Below are 6000 nucleotides of genomic sequence, written 5' to 3'. Positions count from 1 at the left end.
TGAAGCGCTTGTGCGCAAAACGGCCGTCGTCTGTCTCGTCTCTGCACGCTCCCGCACCGCTCCCATTTCATGCCTTAGCCTGTCTTGTCCCACGTTTGGAACACTGTGCCATGTTCATTAAAGGACAACTACATAATTGAAGAGTTGGGGTGAGTGCTGCATTCATTTGTTTCTCTAACTTCTTGTGATTTATCTACGCTAGTTGCATGCACCTCCCTATCTTCAGAAGAAGCTTGGTCCGTCTAGCCCTCTGGGTGTGTACCGCAGCTGTATGTTTTAATGAGAGCTCTTTCAGTGTCGGTCGGCTGGTTTCTTTCCTGTGATATATATATATATATATATATATATATATATATAATATATAATTGTCTAACGGTCACTTCCGTCTGTCTGTCTGTCACTGAAATCCCAAGTCGCTGATTGGTCGTGGCAAAACGGCCACGACCAATCAGCGACGGGCAGTCCGGCGGCAAAATGGCAGCTCCCTACTCACCTGCAGTCAGTGCCCGCTCTATACTCCCCTTCAGTCAGCGCTCACACAGAGTTAATGGCTGCGTTAACGGACCGCGTTATGCCACAGTGTAACGCACTCTGTTAACGCTGCTATTCCACCGGGGTGGAGCCGCATATTCATCACTGTAATGGGCGGCACCACGTGACCGCTCATACAGGAGAAGCTGCGGTGAGAAGAAGCAGCGAGGGAGCCGGGTAAGTATTTTACATGTTACTTGGCTGGGCAGTATACTACATCGCTGTGCTCTATACTATGTGGCCTGTGTTATATACTGCATGGGCAGTGTTATATACTATGTCTCTGTGCTATATACTACGTGGCTGTGCTATATACTATGTGGCTGTACAATATACTATGTGGCTGGGCAATATATTACGTGGCTGGGCAATATGCTACGTGGCTGTGCAATATACTAAGTGTCTGTGCTATATACTATGTGGCTGGGCAATATACTACATGGCTGAGCAATATATTACGTGGATGGGCAATATACTATGTGGCTGGACAATATACTACGTGTCTGTGCTATATAATACGTGGCTGGGCAATATACTACATGGCTGGGCAATATACTACGTGGCTGGGCAATATACTGCGTTGCTGGGCAATATACTACGTGTCTATGCTATTTACTACATGGGTTGTGCTATATACTACGTGTCTGTGCTATATACTACGTGGCTGGGCAATATACTACGTGGCTGTGCTATCAGGGCCGGACTGGCCATCGGGCACTTCTGGCAAATGCCAGAAGGGCCGATGCCAGGTGTCGGCTGCTGCTGCTATCAGCGGCGCCAGGGCCGACTCCCCCCCCAGCGCCAACTCACCCCCCGATCGCCCGCCCCGGCCCGCATTCAACTATACCGGAGTCTATGACGCCAGTACAGTTGAATGCAATGATGGAGGAGAGCGTGTCCGCTGTCGCTCCCCCTCCCATCATTCCCCACTCTGCCTCGCGCTGACACTGCGGGTGCGCGACGACGTCATATCATCGCGCACCTGCTGTGTGGCCGGGCAGCAGGGCCGGCGTCAGCACCCGGCGCACCTGGTCAAATGCCGGGGCCCTAGAGAGAGAGGGGGGCCCACTCACGCTATCAGATACAGCTGGGAGAGCAGAGCAGGAGAACATGCTCTCTCCGCCCACAAAGTCACACTGGCTGAGTTCTCTTAACCCCTATGTGCCAGCTCTGACACAAGCATCTTCTCACTCAGTCAGTGCAGCCAGGCACACATAGGGGTTAAGAGAAGGCAGCCAGTGTGACATTGTTTGTGGGCGGAGAGAGCCCCTGGCTGGCTGCAGTGCTGAACTTATTATCAGGCAGATTCCAAGGAGCTCCATCCTACCAGTGCCTGAGTGAGTGCAAACTAAAGTATCCAGCAGTGGTTGAACTTGTGGCTCAGTCTGCTGCTGTCTGTCTCCGCTGCCTAAAAATATGGGTGATTTCTGGAGGAGGAGATGGTGGAGAGCAGCCTGCAACCTGCAGCCGCCCAGCTCACCCAGAATACATGCATTCCTCACCAACCTGCACCAGTAGGGTAGGAAGAAGCTTAACCCCTTCCCATCTGTATGCAGGTTATTGCTGAACCTTAAAGATAACAATCCGACCCGCATAAATGGGGTTAACCAGATGCCAGGAGGAAGGGGAGCTGCTGCCATGGATAAAACTGAGCTGTGGGCTGTATGTTGGGGCCCTGTGGCCCCAGGCTGGTGACTGGAGGGACTCTGCCCAGTGCTGGCATGTGGGTGATTTCTGCGTCTCAGCTTCTCTCCTCCAGGTCACAATGTGCAGTCACAGCAACATTGGTTGTGTCTGTCCAGGTCCCAGCAGCTGCCACTGCTCCCACCAAGGACATGGCATCACTTAACCCTTCCCCTGCGGCCACCGGCAACAAATCCACATTATTCCTTGATTAAATCAGGTTCCAACCCAATAGAGGAGCAGACATTTCCTGCTTCCATTAGGGTCCGGGAGGGGGTGACATTGGCTGCCCTGCTACTCTGTAGTGGGGGGTGACAAGTGTAACATGGGGTAACGATGACGGAGAAATGCACAGGATAATAGTGAGCGCGACAGAGGGCAGTGTATGGTATGGAGCAGTCAGGGGGTGGGCTGCAGGATCCCCCCATACTGTACATGACTGCTCGGGACAGGGAGGCGTTTAATGAGCTTCTAATGACGGGGCACTAATTGGGTCATTAGGGTTTGTGGATAGGATTCAGTATCAGGTCCCTCATTAATGCCCGAGCCGCCTGTTACTTTGTAGCACAGATCTGTTGGGGCCGCAAAACCAAACAACGTTGTTTATGTAGAAAAGTCTTTGTTTCATAGAAAAACTCAAAACAGAAAAGCACCTCTCCTGTATATATACACTGCACAGCACCTTTCCTCCTGTATATATACACTGCACAGCACCTCTCCTGTATATATACACTGCACAGCACCTTTCCTCCTGTATATATACACTGCACAGCACCTCTCCTGTATATATACACTGCACAGCACCTCTCCTGTATATATACACTGCACAGCACCTTTCCTCCTGTATATATACACTGCACAGCACCTCTCCTGTATATATACACTGCACAGCACCTTTCCTCCTGTATATATACACTGCACAGCACCTCTCCTGTATATATACACTGCAGAATTTACAATAGCTGTCACTCATGTAAGAAGTGAAATCTGGCATTGTACTATACATTTCTCTGCCGTATCTGGGCATCATAAATCGGGGTATGTGTTAAAAGGGGGGGGGGGGGGGGCACTGAGACTCTTTCGCCCGGGGCCCTCGAAAACCTGGAGCCGGCCCTGCCGGGCAGACTGCAGCTGCTGAGGCTGGAGCTAGGAGCAGCGTGGGGCACAAGGAGAGGTGAGGAGAGTGTTTTTTGTTTTTTTTATATATCAGTGAGTGATAACTGGATTGTGGGGCAATGGGGGGGGGGTGTATTAAAATTCTATGGGGTCTGTGCTGTATTAAATTGTATGGGGGCTGTGCTGCATTACATTCTATGGGGGCTGGCTGCATTACATTCTATGGGGGCTGGCTGCATTACATTCTATGGGGGCTGGCTGCATTACATTCTATAGGGGCTGGCTGCATTACATTCTATGGGGCTCGCTGTATTACATTCTATGGGGGCTGTGCTGAATTACATTCTATAGGGGTGCTTTATTACATTCTATGGGGGCTGTGCTGCATTACATTCTATGGGGGCTGTGCTGCATTACATTCTATGGGGGCTGTGCTGCATTACATTCTATGGGGGCTGGCTGCATTACATTCTATGGGTGCAGTGCTTTATTACATTCTATTGGGGGGGCTTTATTACATTCTGTGGGGGCTGGCTGCATTACATTCTATTGGGGGGGCTTTATTACATTATATGGGTGCTGTATTCTATGGGGGCTGTGCTGAATTACATTCTATGGGGGGCTTTATTACATTCTATGGGGGCTGTGCTGCATTACATTCTATGGGGGCTGTGCTGTATTACATTCTATGGGGGGCTTTATTACATTCTATGGGGGCTGGCTGCATTACATTCTATGGGTGCTGTGCTGTATTACATTCTATGGGGGCTGTGCTGAATTACATTCTATGGGGGGCTTTATTACATTCTATGGGGGCTGTGCTGCATTACATTCTATGGGGGCTGTGCTGCATTACATTCTATGGGAGCTGTGCTGTATTACATTCTATTGGGGGGGCTTTTTTACATTCTGTGGGGGCTGGCTGCATTACATTCATTGCATTACATCCTACAGCATAATGTAGGGCCCAGTGTGAGAAAGCTGGGTCTCCCTCAGAGGTCATGGGTCTTCCAGCAGGACAATGACCCAAAATACACTTCAAAAAGCACTAGAAAATGGTTTTAGAGAAAGCACTGGAGACTTCTAAGGTGGCCAGCAATGAGTCCAGACCTGAATCCCACACCTGTGGAGAGATCTAAAAATGGCAGTTTGGAGAAGGCACCCTTCAAATATCAGGGACCTGGAGCAGTTTGCCAAAGAAGAATGGTCTGAAATTCCAGCAGAGCATTGTAAGAAACTCATTGATGGTTACCGGAAGCGGTTGGTCGCAGTTATTTTGGCTGAAGGTTGTGCAACCAAGTATTAGGCTGAGGGTGTCAATACTTTTGTCTGACCCATTTTTGGAGTTTTGTGTGAAATGATCAATGTTTTGCTTCATTCTCTTTTGTGTTTTTTCATTTAAGACAAATTAAATGAAGATAATAATACCAAAGAATTTGTGATTGCAATCATTTTCAGGAAGAAAAGAAAAGAAAAGAGTATTATCTGACAGAATTGCAGGGGTGTTAATACTTTTGGCCATGACTGTAGGTAAAGTAGCGGCTTTTCTTGGTACAGCAACTAAAAGCAATAAATAGGACTGAGCTGTAATGCTGGATACAGCTGTAATTATATGTTATATAGTCATGTTACACTCCCCTCACTTCTTGTAACCTGCCCACTGAGACTCTTTCGCCCGAGGCCCTCAAAAACCTGGAGCCGGCCCTGGCTTTACTGATTGGTCACGTCCGGCGGTGAACAATCAGCAACAGGCGCAGTCAGCTCACGAATTGGCGCGGAATTTGAACCACGCTTCGCTAATTGGTCATGGCCGGGCGGCCGAATCCTGTGTGTAAATTGCATTATTCTGAAAACTTCATAAATAAACTACATACATATTCTAGCATACCTGATGCGTTAGAATCGGGCCACTATATATATATATATATATATATATATATATATATATAACTAAAATGGTATATACTGGTAATACGCACCTGTTCTATATATGTGTATAGTCTACCCTTATTATTTCACATGGGAATTAATTTATTTCTATATAATGTACACACGGGTTCAGCTGACAGTAGTGACAGGAGGTCATCCTGAGATTACAAGCAGTGACTGTGGTCGGAGCTCCAGTGCTGGTCGGTGCTGTATGCGGCTGTGTAACCTGATCCTGCAGTGATCAGCAAGGAGCTCTGACTTCACAGTGCATAAATCATTGCTCTCTTGTGAGATGTTGGTGAATAGACTAAAGGTACCTTCACACATAACGATATCGTTAACGATATCGTTGCTTTTTGTGACGTAGCAACGATATCGTTAAGGAAATCGTTCTGTGTGACAGTGACCAACGATCAGGCCCCTGCTGGGAGATCGTTGGTCGCTGAGGAAAGTCCAGAACTTTATTTCGTCGCTGGACTTCCCGCTGACATCGCTGGATCGGCGTGTGTGACACCGATCCAGCGATGTCTTCACTGGTAACCAGGGTAAACATCGGGTTACTAAGCGCAGGGCCGCGCTTAGTAACCCGATGTTTACCCTGGTTACCAGCGTAAAAGTAAAAAAAACAAACACTACATACTTACCTACCGCTGTCTGTCCCCGGCGCTCTGCTTCTCTGCACTCCTCCTGCACTGACTGTGAGCGTCGGTCAGCCGGAAAGCAGAGCGGTGACGTCACCGC

Source organism: Ranitomeya imitator, chromosome 4 (assembly GCF_032444005.1).
Source record: "Ranitomeya imitator isolate aRanImi1 chromosome 4, aRanImi1.pri, whole genome shotgun sequence".
NCBI lineage: Eukaryota > Metazoa > Chordata > Amphibia > Anura > Dendrobatidae > Ranitomeya > Ranitomeya imitator.
The sequence above is the reverse complement of the archived record's forward strand: the minus strand, read 5'-3'. Positions refer to the sequence as shown.